The 12,204-nt window shown below is 45.0% G+C and overlaps 1 long non-coding RNA gene across 1 annotated transcript; it reads left to right on the forward strand.

The window, feature by feature from the left end:
- Positions 1-5,181: 5,181 nt before the first annotated feature.
- LOC117587167 lies at positions 5,182-10,319 on the forward strand. The gene is made up of 3 exons (XR_004574041.1): positions 5,182-6,262; positions 8,208-9,391; positions 9,466-10,319. It is a non-coding gene; the product is annotated as an uncharacterized LOC117587167 (long non-coding RNA).
- Positions 10,320-12,204: the final 1,885 nt, after the last annotated feature.

Consider the following 12,204-nt stretch of genomic DNA (forward strand, 5'->3'; position numbering starts at 1 on the left):
GCCTAAAAGCCATGGAGCCATTCCTCCTCATGCATATTTATGCAACTACTTATCATTATTTTTTGTTGTTGCTTCAACTCGGAACAATAAATTCGTATTTAACCAAACAGCGGCTTAAAGTGATTTCACTTTACGGAGCATCTCTCTCTCTCTTTTTCTCTATGGGGGGGGGGCTCATCGAACATCTGCTCCATTGACGTATGTATTACATGAAGGGTTTTCAACTACTGGTTATTACATACGAGTATTGTGTGTGTGGCATATACTCGTACGTACGTCCCACCTATGTGGGATATCCACGCCTCATTTCCAAGTGCCATTTCCGCGGGCTTCCATTTGTCGATAAATGTTCATTACTTTCAATTAACGCTTCTTAATTGAACATGACGTATTTATGAGTTTGACATCGTGGGCCAATCGGGAGTGGCAGGGTGTGGGCAATGGCAGTCGCAATTGCACATTCCAGTGCAGTGCAGTGCAGTGCAGTGCGGCTCTTAATTGCTACCAAAGCCGAGTATCACGAGGGAGCCACAAAATGTGGCGGAATGTAGCGGAAATCGCGTGTATTCCCCCGCCTCGAAAGTTAGGCACTATCTCTAGCTGGGCAATAATAGCACAAACACATGCAGAAAGAGGAGAGGCGACGACACTGCTTTGGTAATATGTACATATTGGAACCCCATCATCATTAATTGTTTATGAACGACAAAAAGTGCAGTGCGGTGCGCCCGTAAACAAAAGGCAAAAACGAAACGAAACGAAACGAAAGTGCAGAACGAACGCCATGAATCATATTTTGCCAATTAAGCATGATCCGATGTAAGCGGCATCGGCATAGCCCCCAGCCCATGCCCTCCGGCCATGCCCCTGGCCCAAGTTCCAAGCCAAATCGTAAGCACTAGCTAGCATAAGCAAAAGCCATTGAAGGCATTCTTACACCACGCCGGAAATCCAATGTAGACAGCATTGGCGACTGGGGCGTCGACAACGGTTCGCGGCACAGTCCGCCCCGCACGGACGGACGGGTGGCCGGGTGGACGGATGGACGGGTGGACAGATGGACGGACCGACCGGATGGGCTATTGGGACCACCAAAGAGCAACAAAAATGTGCACACTTTCGACTGCATTGCACTGCCCTGCACTGGCCGAGCCGAGCCGAGCCGAGTTGGGGGGAAATTAAATGCAAACGCTGCACTCCAGAGCCACCAGAGTCTCTCCACGATTACATTTGCTTTTGTAAATGCGATCGCTGATCATATTTCAGTCGCTGCTCCGTCCGATCTCCGACATGGGGCAGGGGCCCACGATGTGTGTATTTGCCGATTGGTCATGTGGGGTCCAATCGACCCCCCAAGAACATTCATTTGATCACATATTTGAATCCGATTTGCATGCAAAAGGCCTTTGTAATGTAATCACGAGAAATTAATTCGCGCCTTTGAAGGTCGTGATCACAGAAACAAGACTGAAGCCAAAGCCAAAGCCAAGACAAGCCACTTTTAGTGGGGAAATAGTTCGACAGTGGCAGACAACAGACCTCTAGACTAATTCGGAACTAATGGGATTACGGCGGGGACTCGACTTTAACAATATACAAATTAATTCAAAAGTTCTTGTGTCTTTTTTTGTAACTTCACAACAGTTTTCGTCTGCGTCAACGGAATCGGAATGGAACAACCAAAAAACTAAAGCAAAACCCATTTAATAAGTAAATGAAAACTGCATTTCATTTTGAATGAAGTTTCAGCGCTAAACAATGTCAGCAAAGTTAATTGATGAACCAACGAACGATCGATCGACCAGTCACAAGAAATACATTAAGTACAAGCTGAGAAATATATTGCTGAGATCGGGGTTTAACTAGAGTAGAGAAAATCAACGAAAATTGGTAGAGGAATTACAATAGTGGCCGTCTTTTGGCGGCTTTTAAATATTGGATACTTCAGTTAATTAAATTAAATAAATGCACGATAAAATCAGCCAAGGTGCCAAGGAAATTAAATTTATCTTCTTATGCATTCATATTTTACCCTCAAATACAAAGGCCAGTCAGAGGCGCCAGCTTATCGGCCCTGGGTGGCGGTTAGTCAAACGAAAGGCCAGTCCCCAATCCCTCCCAATTAACAGTTAGTGTTCAAAGTGCAGAAAGTTGAACGAGCATTGGGGAGGTGTGTATGTGGGTTTGGAGTGCACAAGCTCAGATATTGGCTCTTGCCAGGTGGAAATTAATTGCCAGCCGCATGGACATGACACGGTAGATCACGAGACCGAAAAATAAAATCGAACTATTAATCGGCGCACAAGAGTGACAAACATCTATTAGGCATTTAATTAAAAGTTTCGCACTGAACAATGGTTTGGCAGAAGTAGGAGTTGTAGCAGGTAGTGGGGGTATTGTTTCCATTGATTGCCACTGAAGCAGAGCAATAGAATCCACTTCTTGTTGTCCGATACTTGGACAAAGTGTCAAATTCGTGCATTTCAAGTTTGCCGCCGCCCTCTCAGATAGATAGCAGCGGGGCGGCAAAGAGCAAACACAAATATTTGCCTACAATTACTTACCGGACCAGACCAGATAGAGATACGTAGGCCCTCTGGCCCAGTGGATGCGACAATTGTCTCGGCATATGCTCGTGTGTGTATGTACATAATTGGGCTATCAGCTAGATAGATGGCCAAAAGAGGCGGAGATGGGGCGCAGTACGGCAATTAAAATTTCGATGCGGAAGATACGCCACACGGTCCGATCGAGCATGAAGTGGTTGTGGCGACAGGCTGTCCGATCACCCACACCCACCACGTACAGACAAGCCCAGCCCCAGCCCCAGCCCCAGCCCCATGGCCCTTCTTCTTGGGCTGTAAAGTGTATGTGGAAAGAGTACGTGGTATGTGTGTGGCATGTGGGACTGGCGCTGGCGTATCAACGTTAATTGGTGTTGAAAGAGCGTCTCTGCTATTAGCCATCAGCAAGAATCCCCAAAGTTCTCTCAGAGACTCTACAACGAAATTGCAACACCTGTCGTCTGGTCGGCTGGTCTGGTCTGGTCTGGTCTGGTCTCTGGACTGGTGCCGATGCGGAAAGTCAGTGACTATGTAATACACTGTGTTTTGGTCAGCCTAACCGCACAGACTACACTCATCCGATTAAACTTTTAAATAGATGTCAAACAAACTACATTCTGCTAGAAACAAGGACTTTCCTTGTCACCGTTGGTTGTCCCATCCAGGTCGATGTCGATGCCGATGTCGATGTCGTTGTCGATGTCTTAGGCCTGCATATATTCGCACTCGGATGTCCCTCGGGTCGGCGGACACTCCTGTACACATACTGGTGTGTGTGTATACGTCGGTCATTCGAGCATTCAACCACCGTTGGACAGGGTTCATGACGGACAAATGTCCGAAATTTGAAACTTTAAATAAGAGTCTTTGGTAGGTAGGTTGCCTGTGTTTCCGGGCGGGCGGGTAGAATGTGGATGTGGACAAGCAAGGTGTCTATTAGACATACTCTCTGTAACATTCAGCGGTTGGGCGGAGCTTTGATGGGTAGAGCTTCGAAATTAGTTCTGATTTACCATTGTTTCTACGGCCTGTGACATCGGTGTGACAACGGATGGGGGTTACCGTTACCGTTCCCGTTCCCACTTTCACTCCCGTTCTCGGTCACATTCTCGTGTCGTGGGTCTGTGGGCGTATCGTGTAAACATTAGAGAGGACCGGACCGCAACTGCTGTTAGCGTATAGAACATGCTGGGAAAACTACAGCTCATAGTCGGAGAGTAGTCCCATTAATTTGTTATGAGGCGTCATTAGAGCAAAGAAATTAAGCTGGGTTCAGGCAGCGATGGTTGAAGCGCTTAAAAATTCGGACTATTAGAGAACAATGTGGAATTTTAATGGTTTATATATATATGTACATATGTGAGTGATGGTGGAACCATAGGTACGAGTATTACGAGTGTAATCTTGGTCAGGGTATAGCACACAATAACAGATACACAAATCTAATGTTAAGCAGCCTTTACAACCATCTTGGTAGTTATATTAAATCCACATAAAACAAACATGATTCATTGGTGCATCTTAAACAATTTTCTATCTATTCTCTTTCAAGGCAAACCTTAGGCTTTGAAAGGTATTTTTGTAAACTCTCATCATTGGGGGTTGAAAATCTTTTTGCGAATCCCATTTGACTGCTTTCAATAGAAATGCTGACAATATTTTGGTTACTATGAAATTGAAACATATCGATGGGAAATATTTATTTTTCCGAGTGCTGAAATCTCTCTCTACACGAAGAGTTTCTTTTCAGTAATTTTTGTCCTTCGAACCAACATACAGTTCGTGAGACAAATTTGCAACTTACTGTACATAAAACAAATTTTAAAGAGCGCACGAACCTAATGCAATATTTTCATATTTAAAGTTTTTTTTGGGGCTATTTTAAATGGCGTCAAGAGTGTTACTGGTATTCGGGAAGCGGGTGATTAATTCTATATGACAAGAGTATTGATAAAATAGGGGTTGCAGGGTTTAACATAGAAGGTAGCAAAATGGTATATTCTAAGTGGTTGTAGTTGCAGAAATAAATAGCGGATTAAATAAATAAATAAATAAATAACAACTATCCTATCTGACACACTGCTTTTTCCCCGTTTCATACATTTTATAGCTTCCATTCCTCTGTACATTATCTCAGAACATATTTCACTTGGGTTTGCTGTACTCTGCTCCAAATTTAGAAATTCTGTCCTCTTTCAATGACAGCATTTCTTGATGAAAATTAATTATACAGCATCAAAGTGCGCCACACAACAAATTTGTTACAATGTGAAATCAAACAATTGGATTCTATGTTTAGAATGTGAGTTCTGTGCTTTTCGTTCTTAGATATTTTTTGTACTTCCTTGATATTTATGTAACATTTTATCCTTTTTTATATACTTGAATTTAAACAAAGGAAATCTCTTGAAATCTGCCAGATGCCAAAAAATAAATGTGGTACAATGTTTTTGGGTAACAAATATTTAAAAAAACCATCAAAAACTTTATCCATCGTTTCAATTTAGTCTTAGACTAAATCCCTGTAATCTTACATGTTAAATATTTTCATGGCGCTTAATATTATCGTCCCGCCACCTTTCAAGTGTCATTTAATATCTGTTTAGCAAAAGCAGGTTAAAGGTTATTGTCTATATACAATTTTGTGATTGATTTCCAATGTTCGACCAGGATCAAGGCTGTACAATAAACGAATCTATTCGAAGAGAGCAGGAGACAAATATCAAAGTTAAAGTTTTGCACAGCACAGATTTTTTGTTGTTGAAGTAAAATCACATAAAACCTGTATTGTGGTTGTTGCGCTGAGGGGAAAGAGAGGCACGGTGCGAGAGTAGGGCTGACTCGCTCACACCACTGGCGCGCAGGCGGCAGATAAATGCGCAGCCATTTTTGACTCGAGCGAGTAGAAGGCAAAGGCCACACCTCTGACAGGGGAAAATAGTGGGAAATTTGAGCGAGTGCGATTAGCCAGCCAAGCAGCAGCAAGAGCAGCAGCAGCTGGCTTTTCGTGGAGAGGAAAATTCTGCGCGCTGCCTACACATTTGGCCAGGAAATTTCCCAGCAACATGCAACGGCCAAAGTTTCAGCTGGCGAAACGAAACGAATCGAAACGAGGGAACTATATCGGAGACATGCACTACGAGGAGAGCTTTTTATGGTGCACCCTACGCTGTGCCTGTGTGGCCACCATTTGCTCAAAATGGCGTCGACGGAAGAGTGCCTGTCGGCGGAATGAATGCCGATAAATCAAAGTTCCTCGCATCGAGCCTAATTTGAAAAATGCGCACACATCGCCGGTGCCGGACCCATTGCCAGTGCCAGTGCCAGTGCCTGGGGCAGAGAGAGAGAGGACCGACAGAGAGGCAAGGCCCACTGCGGAGGCAAGTGGCAGTGGCGGCTGCCGCAGCGGCATTTCATCAGAGAGAATTAATCAGAGCAGATGAAGCGACAACCGAAAAATAACGACGCGGCATCTCTTAAAGACCTCGCCTCGCCTTATCTCCTCAATCGCCAGATCCAGAGCCACATCCCCAGCCACCAGCCACCAGCCACCAGTCACCAGCCGGCTTTCAGTGCGTGTCCGTGCCTCTGCCACGACCCGTTTGGTGTGCAGCAGCCTCTCCTCTCGCTCCTCTCGTATGTACACATATATTATTGAAAACTGGCGCTTGGAGCGACGTCAGCGGAATGTCATTGAGGTGAGTTCCCGAGACCAAAAAAAAAACAGAGACCGAGACCGCGACTGTGACCGAAACGGAGACGGAGACGGAGACCGACACGCAGACCCTTCAGCGCCTTTGGCGGTGTCGATGGTGATTGTACGCCTACCATCAACCCCTCCCAGCATCCCATTGAAGCATCCATCCGAGCGAGCGAGCATCCATCAAATGCGCGCCCAGTTCATGTCAAATTATAAATTCTTAAAAAATTTAAATCTAATTTTCCGCGCCTGGGCCATGGGCCATGGGCCGAATATTCAAATACATAATGGATTTTACTTTCGGCTGACAAGTACAAGCCCATTTAATCAATAATTAACGTAATCCATCAAGTACAAAAGTGTCAAATGCACTCGTGAACGAGCGAGCGAGCCTCGCAGAACCAAAGTCCTTGGCAGGAGACGGGGCAGGGGGGGACGACAGCAGGCCTAAAAGGATTTTCATGAAAGCGCATCCATTCCAACGAGAAATCAAGTTGTTCCTGTCACAGAGCAAAACAGCGAAAAAAGATACACGAAACAAATCCGCGCTCGTCACATCTGCATGTCAAACCAGCCAGCCAGCAGCAGCAGCAGCAGCACAATCAACCCCTAAGAGGCAAGAGAGTTGACAGTAACTTTAACCCTGAACACCGTCTGTCAGTGTCGAGATAGTAGCAGGAGCAGGAGATTCAGCCAACAGCAGCGGCAGCAGCGGCAGCAGCAGCTTATCTAAGCCGAAAAGTCGACCCTGATCAACCACTTGCAGTCCAGCCCCAGCCCCAGCCCCTGGTTATATTCGATAGATATATAGCCCTTGTTTTACGAGTCCGAGCGAGCACTTGGCGTGGGTAAATGTGTATGGATATCCAACTACAAATGTCCATTTTTCAATTTACCTGGCCCTTACGCACTCTCCAACTACAACGACTGTCAGCTCTCCCCTGCCTCCAACACCCTTCGGTTTGGCATAAATTGAATCTCAAATGAAATAAAATGAAATGAAGTGAACGAAACGAAACGAAACGAAAGGAAAGCAAACAAAACAAACAAACAAACACCCACCGCCGAATCGCTCTATAAATTAGCCCTTGACTTGACCAGCGACCGATGGATGACCAGTTGGCTGGACTGGTGGCCGCTCGCTGGCGGCCAAAAGACCGTGAAATTTTCCCAATATGCTGCATTTTATTTGCGTTTGCCCCGCCACCGAAGGGTCACTCGCAGTCGCTGTCGCAGTCACAGTCGCTCTTTCCGCTGCCACCGCCACCACCAAAGCACCCCCCGGCCACTCTGCTCATTTTTCTCGTCTGACATTGCAGTGCATGGGCATGGGCATGGGTACGGATATGGGCCTACAAGTACACTGGGAAAAATAGCTAGCATAAAATGAGGGAAAAGTTGTACCCTTGAGGAGAGCATGTTCTTCATTTTATCAAGAAAATTCACCCTTGTCTTATAGAATTTGTAGACTTTGTTCTCCTTTTCTTTGAGTGTACTTTCTATGGATGTGCATTTTTGTGGGGACTTTGAATGGCATTCTGTTTGACGTATGAATAAATTATGCCCCTCGATCGGTTCTTTGGGCTAGTTAACATATTTTTAAAGAAAAGACAAAGGAAAAACGCTCTATATATTCAGGACGGTAACAGTTGACGTTTCTTCGCTTTTAATGGGGGGGGGGGACAAAATGTATATGCCACAATTTGTCTTTTGTTGCAATTTCATACAGATGCTCGGGCTTACATCTATTGGCAGTTAATCGAGACATCCCGACTGTCACAAATAATTAAACTATTGAGACTTATGCCGACTCGGACGGACGTTCATTTTTAGTTGTTTTCTCAGTTCAATAAATTCAAATTATATGAATTAAAACTATGTTGTGATCATTTATGTGACTAATCTCCATTTGTGTGTGGATATACTCGTATTATTTTTCGCAGCGATGTGCGAATGGGAATGGGAATGGGAATGGACAAACATGTCCGGTCTGACGTTTATGAAAAGCCATACAGCCATCGCAGCATCAAAGCCAATTAAGATACTGGACTCCACTCCCAATACAAGCTCTAAAAAAGGAATACGCGGCTAATTTCTGCGACAAAGCCGACAAACGATCCAGCATCCAGCGTCCAGTGTCCAGTGTCCAGTGTCCAGCAACCCAATGTCCAAGAGGCTGTGGAGAGTCTCGAGAAGCGGCACTTTTGTCGCAAACACACAGGCCGTAAAATTAAGAACTCTGATTGGTAACAAATGTTTTTGTTCATTCGAGTGATAAAAACGTAGCGAACCGAAAAGATATAAAATTCTCTTTAGTGTCTTCCCAGCGCAGCGATGATAAAATATTTAAATGAGTCGAACGAACGAACGAAAGCCGAATGGGAAGGCTCTCTCTCTCTCTCTCTCTCTGTCGCTCTCTCGCGGACACATTTAGGAAATCAGAGAACCAGAAGAGACCCCTTAATGGCCGCGCGCACGCACTCGGACATGGACTCAGAGCAGAGACCGGCATGGATGATATGGAGGACATCGACAACAGTGTACAGTGGGTACCACAGCGACAGCGACTAAGACCAAGGGCAAAGTGTGAAACACCGACTGAGGCGTAACGCCCATAGTGCTCGCTCCCCGATAACCACTGTATCCGAAGAGTAAGTCGGTCGGCTGTCATGATTAAATAAAACTCCAATGCAAACGGTCCGGCTAGGATATTAAATTACAGCCATAACGGCTTTGGGATTGACTCCGACAGTGGAAGGAGAGTAGAAGGCGAGTAGAAGCAGTGACAAGGGGCAGAGACAAAGGTAAAGGCCATGCCGGCAGGACAAACAACCCAAAAAAGGCTTGCCAGAGTGTCTTTTTGGGCCCAAGTCCAAGACACAGAACACACGGATACACGGATACGCAGCTACAGGGAAAGAGCCACGACAAAATCATAAAAGACATAAACAGTTGTAAAGACCCAAACCACAAAGGGCGTAGAATCAAAATTGAGCACTAAAACGTTATCGAGGTCGTCTCAGATTAACTAGCCTTTTTGCTGTGTCGATGACAGGACCGACGACACACTGAATACTGGATACTGGACATGTGGACAGGGCAGGGCCAGGCCCAGGCATGCGGACAGGTAGTTCATTCTGAAATATCGAATGCATCTTAAAGATACTTGTGCTACATTACGATCATTACTCTTTGTAACAGATATGCGAGCGTAACGCGTCGCTTCGGATCAACGCATGGACAGGGGCAGGGGTCTGGAGACAAGATGACCCGACTGCCGTGCAATCCCGGACCTGTCCTGTCCAGTTCCCCCCGCTGGCTGACTGACTGCAGGATGGTGCCTTGTCGCCGACCCACAACAGTGCTATTGTGCGACAAGTTTGTCATTCACAACCGTCGCGACGATAAGAAACCATTACGAGTGTATGAAAGAGCAAAGGACACTGCACCGAGGAGAGAGATCTCATTGAATGGCGCCAGTTTCACAATGAATTCTGATTCTGTCCAAATTATGGGAATATTTTCCGCCACGGTTTCATAGCGGGGTAGCGTAGGGTTTGTTTTTTACAAGACCTCCTTAGGTGCGAGTGGAACAATTGCTTCTTGTTTTCCATTTCAATTTTCTTTGAAACTCCCAAAAATATGCTGATTCCTGATACGTCTATTGGCGCCTTTTTGCTGCCCACACAGCAGCTACTAAAGTGGCGCATGAAAAGTGGCCAATTTTATGGCATATTAAGTACGAGTGTACATAAAAAATAGAAATACATAAAATATTTTAGCTTAACGCCACATATTTCAAACATTTCCTACCCCCAATTGGATTTTATGGGACTCGACGTTGATTGCGGGGTGTATCCAAGGAGGGCACTCGCCGTAATGCCTGGCCAGGCCTGGCTCTTTAAGGGAACATAATTTCATCCACGTGTCGGGGATTACACATTAACATCGCTACTGTGTGTGTTCCATTTTGGGAGGGCGTGTCAGTACAAGCGGCTGCTCTTAATCTTCAGCTACTTGGATAATAATTGATTTTGCCGGGCAATTGTTTCTGTTTCTCTGTTCAAGTATGTATCTATACTTAAATGTATTTTAGGAATAATTGTAGAGAATTGTAGGCACTTATGGACAATGTTTGTGATCTTTTGATCGTTATATAAATAGTAAATAGAAGTACTCCACAAGTCATTAGTAAGGATTGATAGCAGATCGATTCGATTTCCATATTTTGTGAAATTAAAAGTCTCTTCTACCATAAATTAAGCGAACAAACATAATTATGAGGATCAAATTGAATAGATTGTAGTTTATTAAGCGAAATAAGAGACGTTTTGTGTCTTGTACAAGCAAAAACATTGTGACTGCGTCGAAGATTGAGAATTAGCTGGAACTTCGACCCCGACCTCCTCTCCTTCTCATATTTAAATTCGAATCGGCGCCGGCGCCACCTGTCAGTCCGTCGCTGTACTTTTGCACGATCCGAGCCCCATCGTCGTGTACTTGCCTCACTTGCATACTGCCCTGCCCCCTGCCCCCTCCCAAGAAACGGAGATCGCCAACGACGCGAAACTGCAGTGTGGCCCAAAGGCAAGAACGTTAAAAACATTGTTCTCGTTATACAGAAATCATGTCTGCTCCCCCCGGCCCTGGCCCTTGCAGATCGTTTCGGTCGTGGCCAGTACAAAATGGCAAAATGTACAATCCGATTGTGCATGCGGGACGGGTACGGGGATGGGCCACACAGAAATCAGGGACAGCGAATGCTGGCGATAAAAGTGCAGCAAAGATGTTTTCATTGAGCATTGATACCAGGTTTCTAATGACATAAATGCTATCTCTCTCTCTCGCTTTACCCGCTGAGACTGTCCTAAACCGCAATGACCCCGATCGCCACAGGAGCATTGTCTGCTAGACTAGCGTCCCTATCCCTGTCCCTACTCCTGTCTCTGTTCCAGTCCATTCAAACTACTTTCCAGACCAGAGAGGAGTAAAAATTATATTCGTAAGGGGCCAATGCGCCGACACCCCGCTGCGGTGTGAGCACACAGCCGCCTATAATTGAGTTATACATTCGACTGGGCTGCCCGACTGACCCCTGGTGCTGGTATATAGAGGAACCTCTTCCCGAGGATTCGGGTGGGTTCGCAGCAGCTTAGCGGACAATGTTTTGACATAAATAAATGCTTGAATGACTTTAAGTGATGGCATTTTACGTTGACTTTCTATACCCAAACAGCAGTTTGGCATGATTTATGGCGGACGATCTGGCGACTTCTTCTTAGGAGATTACTTTTGTATACTCCTCGTATCGTATCGAATAGCTCTGGTGCTGGTGCCTGTGGCAGACGGGGGATGGGATGGCTTGGGTTGCGATCCGATGCGGATGCTCCTGATGCTAATTCGTTGTTCAGGTAGTGAGCGGAACACAATATATTTTTATGCGCTGCCATTTATTGGTCCGCTTGCGGACACATGGACACTATGTCTTAATTTAACGCAGATGATATTGTTACTTCACAACAACATAAATAGTGTGTGGCTTCCATTGTAAAACGTAATTAATTAATGCTATTGTTCAAATCTAAAACTGATCAACTAGTGGGATCCAGTTTCAAATTTACAATTTACATTAATGTGTTAGCTATACACAACCATACAAAACAACAACTTATTCTTGTTCTATAAAACAGATTATTAATTATTACAGCAATCATTTACAACAATAAGGCCACGAACATTACAAAAGCAGCTACACCATTTTACACGAGCCAGTGGCGCTGTCAGCGGCCGTTAATGGAACTACAATGCTAAAACGGCGTTGCATACTTTTAGGTAGCCCGAAATTACCCAACACCGCCAACAAGATCAATTTACGAAAAAACAAATGCCAGCCACATACAGTAATTAAAATCTACAATTTATATAAAGATTTTAGCCGAA

This window comes from Drosophila guanche, unplaced genomic scaffold (genome assembly GCF_900245975.1).
Source record: "Drosophila guanche unplaced genomic scaffold, DGUA_6, whole genome shotgun sequence".
NCBI classification, from domain to species: Eukaryota; Metazoa; Arthropoda; class Insecta; order Diptera; family Drosophilidae; genus Drosophila; species Drosophila guanche.